Source organism: Propithecus coquereli, unplaced genomic scaffold (assembly GCF_000956105.1).
Source record: "Propithecus coquereli isolate 6110/MARCELLA unplaced genomic scaffold, Pcoq_1.0 Scaffold388, whole genome shotgun sequence".
Lineage (NCBI taxonomy): Eukaryota > Metazoa > Chordata > Mammalia > Primates > Indriidae > Propithecus > Propithecus coquereli.
In genome coordinates, this window is record NW_012149596.1 from 1,295,173 (window position 1) to 1,302,763 (window position 7,591).

A 7,591-nucleotide genomic window follows, 5' to 3' on the forward strand; every position below is an offset into this window, starting at 1 on the left:
CAGTGGGATACCATTCAGCCTTAAAAAAGAATGAAATTCTGTCATTTGGGACAATATGGATGGATCTAGGGGATATTATGCTAAGTGAAATAAGCCAGGCATAGAAAGACAAATACCATACAACTTCACTTATATGTGGAATAAAAAAAATTGAATTAATAGAAGTAGAGATTAGAATGATGGCTACCAGGGGCTAGAGGTGGGAGAGAGTGAGGGAATGAGGAGTTACTAGTTGAAGGGTACAAAGTTTCAAGTAGACAGAAGGAATATGTTTTGAGAACGATTGCACAGCAGGGGAACTATTGTTAATAATAATGTATTTTATATTTCAAAATAAGTAAGAGAGTATACTCTCTTACTTATATATTTGGTGATATATTTCAAATATATCACCAAAAAAAATGTCAAGTAAGTGAGGTGATGGATATGTGAATTAGCTTGATTTAATCACTTCACATCATATACATATATCCAAATATCACATTGTACTCCATAAATGTAATACAATTAGGATTTGTCAATTAAAAATAATATTAATGGTTGAGCATGGTGGCTCACACCTGTAATCCTAGCACTTTGGGAGGCCAAGTCAGGAGGATCACTGGAGGTCAGGAGTTCAAGACCAGCCTGAGCAAGAGCAAGACTCCATCTCTATAAAAAAAAAAAAGAAAAATTAGCTGAATGTGGTGGCATGTGCCTGTAGCCCTAGCTACTCAGGAGGCTGAGGCAGGAGGATCACTTGAGCCCAGGAGTTTGAGGTTGCAGTGAGCTATGATGATGCCACTGCACTCTAGCCCTAGCAACAGAGCAAGACCCTATCTCAAAATAATAATAATATTAAAAAGAACAGAATAATCCAAGCATGATAAAATATGGACTTGATTTTAGGTGACATAATGGGACTTGAAAAGAAAGGACATTTAAAGAATTCCAAGAAGAGAAGAAAGGGTAGAAATTCCAGAGTGAATAGCCAGGAAATATATTAGCATCCAGAAAAATTTAGGAGGTGAGAAAATTTTCTGATTTAGGCAATAACAATTCCATTTACTAATATATTGAAGTGAAGGAACTGAACAGGAATTTAATGAGAAATGTTATTTTACATAGGTAAATATGTACAGCACAGCACAGTTATAACATAAGGACTAAAGGTACAGTAAGGTCCTCCATACTCATGGGTGCTGCATATGTGGATTCAACCAACTGAAGATCAAAAATACTCAACAAAAAGATGGATAGACATATCTATCCTGAACATGTACAGACTTTTTCTCTTGTCATTATTCCTTAAAAAATACAGTATAACAACTATTTATATAACATTTATATTGTATTAGGTATTATAAGTAATCTAGAGATGGTTAAAAGTATATGGGAGGATGTGTGTATCCAAATATTACACCATTTTATTTCAGGGACTTGAGCACCTGCAGATTTTGGCATCTGAGGGCGGGGGAGGGTCCTAGAAACAATCCCCAGCAGATACTGAGAGCCAACTCTATATAAGTCAATAGAATAGGAAAACAAAACACGTGCTCAAAATGGATGGAAGACTCCTTTAAGGAAGATACTCTGTGAAGGGGAGAGCAGAGGACAGTATACAGGGCCCTAGCTAAGGGCCCTTCAGCTAGAGGGAATGGAGGAAGAAAAGTCTGTAAAGATAAGAAAACGAGGTACACATCAACAAGAAAAAGAAAGATCTGTGGTTAGAAATGAATATAACAACAGGAACAAGCAATTTACAGAAGGGAATCCCACATGGATTAAAATATAATTAAAAGTTCAATGTAGCTAATTATACCAGAAATGGAACGAGAGTGTGAACACTACAACGTGAGCAGCTGGGGCTGAGGCCTAGGGTGGTGAGGAAGAGCATAGATTCTGATGGCCATGTTGACAGACAAGAAACGATATGAGGCTGGTTGTAGGTGACAGTTCTGAAAAGCTGGAGAGGAAATGAAATGAAAGGGGATTAAGCAGGAACAAGAGTGAGACACGATGATTTTGAAAGGAGGCAGATCCACAAAAACCTGAATACATAAGACCTGAATCTAAGACCATGGGGGAAGGCAGGACGGAAAAAGCACAAAATGTTAGGGAAGGAGAAAACAATCAAGAAAGGGAGGTCCTTGCAGGAGCAGCTTGGCATGTGATCCAGGGTACAAGGAGTGGGGAGAGGAGACAGATCACTCTCCTGCCAAAAAGCCAAGCAAAGAAGACAACTGATATTGGCAAAGGTCATACTTGGAGATGGCATTTAAGTATCTGAGGGGCTAACGCCGACTGTCTCCAAGCAAGTCCAAAACTTTAGAAGTGTCAAGATGGGTTATCTTCAGAGTGTTTAAAGGCATCTGCCTCTCCTGAGGAAAGTGACATTTACTTCCATGTCCCCATCTGTCTGGATCACTCACTCACCTGAATTGCTCTGGTGTGGGGCTTCGCCCTCCAGTGTCCACGGCCCCTCCTCTTGCTCCAACTGGAAGATGGCCTCTGGCTTGGGAACTCGGTACCCTGTTAACAGGACATGATACAGGATTGGGTCCAGCTGATTGGGTTTCAGGGGCCTTTCAATGACACTTCCATTTACTCTTCAGAAAAGTAACCACATTTTACTTGGAATAGAGTAATAATCACAGAGGTGAAAAGGGACTGAAGAATCCCAGACAAATCAAGGATGACACCATCACACACTTCCAATGTCGCGCAGCGCTCAGCAGCTGAGATCACAAACACCCTCACTGGGGCCCCTCGCAGATGCGCAGGACGGCTGTGCTTACCCACTGAGAGCAGGTGGCTGTAGTTCTCCAGTGTCACATCCCAGTACAGGCGTCTCTGAGCAGGGTCCAAGTGCTGCCACTCCTCCCTGCTGAAGTCCACAGTCACATCCTCAAACGACACTGGTACCTGTAACGACATAATCGAGGCAGCATGGTCAGCTCTGGAGGATGGAAGATAGACAGGAAGTTGTTTTTAACGCTTTTTCGCCATGATGTGAATAGGCATATGGTATGCCTATTAAATACCTAACATTATGTAGGAAAAAACATCTAATGAAAATTTTTCCTATTCATTGTATGTTAAATTCAATCAGCAAATCCATGTCTCCACTCAATCTCAAACTTTCATCTAGTTTTGAACATAGGAAATACAGTTATAATAACTGTTTAAATGTCCTTGTCTACTAATTCTATCATCTCTGTCCTTTCTGGGTCAGTTTTGATTGATTTTTCTCTTCATTATGGGCCATATTTTCCTGCCTGGTAATTCCTTATTGGATGACAGACATTGTCAATTTTACCTTTTTGAGTCCTGAATATATTTGTATTCCTATAAATATTCTTCATCTTTGCTCTGGGATGCAGTTAAGTTACTTGGAAACAGGTTAATCCTTTCGTGTCTTAGTTTTAAGCTTTATTAGGTGGGACAGCCTCCAGAACTGTAAGAAGTAAATTTCTTTTCTTTATAAATTACCTAGTGTCTGGTATTCTGTTATAGTGACACAAAACAGACTAAGACAGGAAATTTGTACACAGAGTAGGAACAGATGATATTAAGAAAACATTGTTGGCTGGGCGTGGTGGCTCACACCTGTAATCCTAGCACTCTGGGAGGCTGAGGCGGGAGGATCACTTGAGCTCAGGAGTTCGAGGCCAGCCTGAGCAAGAGTGAGGCCCTGGCTTTACTAAAATAGAAAAATTAGCCAGGTGTAATGGTGCCTGCCTATAGTCCCAGCTAGTAGGGAGGCTGAGATAGGAGGATTGCTTGAGCCCAGGAGTTGGAGGTTGCAGTGAGCTATGATGATGCCACTGTAGTCTAGATGGGGTGACAGAATGAGGCTCTTTCTCCAAGACAAAAAAAAAGAAAAAGAAAAAAATATATTGTTAATGTTTTAGTGTCATAATGGCACTGGAGTTAAACAGAGATATGTACTAAAGTAAATAAGGATAAAATGATATCACTTCAGATCATTATACTATTTTTATGTTTCTGAATAGCTTGAATATTATGAATTACACATGGATAAGTTCTAAAAGTTAATTTTTAAGAAAAAGGGAGGAAATGAACACAGAAAGGGCTATCACACAGTCTAAAACTGGACTAAATTTTATATCTATAACTAATTCCTCTTGTAATTTTAATCTATCTGTCGTTCAAGCAGTGTCAAAAGGCTGCCGTTATGGACTGAATGTGCCCCCTAAAAATCATGTGTTGAAATCCTAACCCCCAATGTGATGATATTAGGAAGTGGGGCCTTTGGTCGTGAGGCAAAACCCTCACAAATGAGATCAGGACCTTTAAAAGAAAAGACACAATAGGCTGGGTGCAGTGGCTCACACCTGTAATCCTAGCACTTTGGGAGGCAAAGGCAGGAGGATCACTTGAGGCCAGGAGTTCAAGACCATCCTGAGCAAGAGTGAGACCCTGTCTCTACAATAAATAGAAAAATTAGCGAGGCATGGTGGCACCCACCTGTAGTGCCAACTACTTGGGAGGCTGAGGCAGGAAGATCACTTGAGTCCAGGAGTTTGACGTTGCCGTCAGCTACGATGATGTCACTGCACTCTAGCCAGGGAGACAGAGAAAGACCCTATCTCAAAAAAAAAAAAAAAAAAGTAAGAAAAGAAAAAAAAAAGACATGACAGGTACAGATACTGCTCTCTCGGCCATATGAGGATACAATGAGTACATGGCTGTCTGCAAACCAGGAAGAGAGCCCTCACCAGAAACCAGATCTGCTGACACCTTGATCTTGAACTTCCCCAGCCTCCAGAGCTGTAAGAAGTAATATTTCTTATTTAAACCACCGGTCTACGGCAATTTGTTATAGCAGCCTGAACTAAGACAGCTGACCAATAAAAATTATAACATAAGATTAATATTCAGCCCATCCACTGATACGTATAGTTTTGCTTTTTTTCTCTGTATGAAGTCAGACCATCAGAAAGGTATGTTCTCAGAGACAGTTTTGGTTTGCTTCCTGTTGTTTCAGTTACCCACAGTCAACCATGGTCCTAAAATAGTAAATGGAAAATTCCAGAAATATATTAATACATGGTTGATCCTGTCAGAAAAAAAAATCTTCCAGAAATACATAATTCATAAGTTTTAAATTAAGCACTATTCTGAGTAGTTTGATGAAATCTCACACCATCCTACTCTGTCCTGCCTGGGATGTGAATCATCACTTTGTCCAGTGTATCCACACTCTACACACTACCTGCCTGTTAGTCCCTTAGTAGTGGCCTCAGTATCAGGTCAGTTGTCTCGGTATCACAGTGCTTGTGTTCAAGTGATCCTCATTGTACTTCATAATTGTCCCAATGCACAACAGTAGTGATGGTGGCAATGTGCATATGCTAAAAAGAAGCTGTAAAGTACTTCAAGTGACAAGGTAAAAGTTCTTGACTTAATAAAAGAAAAAATAGTATGTTGAGGTTGCTAAGATCTACAGTAAGAACAAATCTTCTATCCATGATGTTATGAGGAAGAAAAAGAAATGTGTGCACAGTATACAGAGGGTTTGGTACTATGCATGGTCTCAGACATCCACTGGGGGTCTCGGAACATATCCCAGCAGATGAGGGAGGACTACTGTACTAGGAATGACGTGGTCGCTATAAATGACATTGTTCTCTATTACTAGGCTGACCATACAGTTTATATTAGTTGTCACAGCATAATTATGAACAGAGCCCCTATGTATTAATTCACATGAAGATCTATCAAAAATCTTTTGAAAACTCCATCCCAGAAAGTCGTTACTACAGAGGAATTGTCACATTGTCCTTGTGACAATTAAATGTAAATCATGTAACTGCTTATGTTTCTTTCATTCTGTATTTGCCACAAAGAACACAAATTTGTAGCTTAATTTTAACAATGATTGCAGGACAGTCCTCTAGGTGGCCTTGGACTGACCTAGTTCTCCCTCTTTTCTCCCTTACTGTTCCCAAGAATAACTGTATCAAGTGCTGGGAATGCAACATCCTGAGGTAGGGAGTGACTGGCCAGAATAGCTGAGGCTCTGTTCCAGTTGCCCCTAGAAACAAGATGTCTTTCAATGCCCTGGCCCAGCATGTCACGTTGCCCTGGGGTATGAAACCCAGGGTGGGTTGCTTTTCAGGGTCCCTCAGCTGCGGGGCAAGTGGGGTGTGCACAAATGAGACTCCTTGCTTCCCCAGCAGCTTTCCTGAGTCTCAGGGGGTAGCTTGCAATGATCCCTCAGGCTTACGTTGTCCCTTGCTGCCTGTCTGCAAGTATCATAATAAACTCACGCCATGTAACCTGTTGTGTGTGTGGGTGTTGAGTCTCACCAAACTCAGACAAGCTGGAAATCAGCACACAGTGAACTGGCTTCACAACTATGTTACTAAACTTGATTCGATATTGCATGAGTATTTACAGTCCACTGATGTTCTGTTGTTGAACGTGTCCATGCTGCCTATAGTTTCCCTGATCCTATTATAGATTTATATGTGTTCATTTCACTATTCAGATTATTATAAACCTAGTAAATACAATGGAAAAACGAAGCAGTAACTAAGCAAATAAATAAACAAATAAATAAATATTTAGCAGAGATTAGGTGTTTTTGGTTCCCTTTTGGAAAGAAAAGCGATCTACAAAGTCAGAGATGGGAAGTGAGAAGGTACAGGAGAAAGGGTACCTTGCAGAGTCTGGAATCAGCACGGAGTTGCCTTGCCCTCCCCTAGGCCATGGGACTGGACCCTCCGTATCCCCCCTCCATCAGCCAAGTCACATTTTCTGCTGAAACCCACAGCACTCTGGATGTGCTGACATCAGCCATGTGGTGCTCACTCTCAGTGGAGAATCCTGATCTGTTTCTGGGGCAGCAAGTCTGGAATCTGCCGTTTCCTGTGACTTACCTGTCCCTGCGCTGAGGCCCTGGGGACAGGTCAGGGGTATCTCCTCACTGAATGAATTCTTGCCCCTGGGATCCTCTCTGTCCTCACCTCACATGAGCTGCCATGTCCCTCTGCATCCAGGGCAGAGGACCACGGGGGAGAGTCCCCATTAGCTGCCATGTCCACACTGGGCCTCAGGCCTCAGGCTCTCCTGCTGACAGCTCCACTCGTCCCAGGGGCTTGAAGCTGGGCTGGCATCTGTGGACTCAACCAGAGCTGCTGGGGTGAAGCAAGGTGGGGTCAGAAGGAAGATCTCGCAGTTCCCACTAAGGGGTCTGGCCCCCGGGCTCTGCAGAGGCTCCAAGAAACCCTGGAAAGACAGTGTCCACAGGGTTAGTCACTCCACATTCACCCATAAACGTTTCCTGGGGGCGCCAAGGGGCAGCTCGCTGTGCTGGATGTCATGGAATAAAGTTCAGAAAAAAACTAACTCTAGTTAATTGTCATCGTGGAATGTGGGAAAGATAGTAAAATTTGGACTAAAGTGAATGAAAGCTTGTATCTCAGCTCTCTCACAGTTTAGGCGGGAGAATATGAAGAAGCTACTTTGGAATCCAGGTTCCAAAACAAGGATGAATATGCCTACCTTAAGGGACAATGACCAGTACATGAGATGATACTAAGCGTAAGCATTCAATAAATATTAGAAATTGCTGTTATTATAA

At 41.8% G+C, this 7,591-nt stretch overlaps 1 pseudogene; it reads right to left on the bottom strand.

Moving 5' to 3' along the window:
• Positions 1-2,407: 2,407 nt before the first annotated feature.
• Positions 2,408-7,158, bottom strand: LOC105816824 (annotated as a pseudogene).
• Positions 7,159-7,591: the final 433 nt, after the last annotated feature.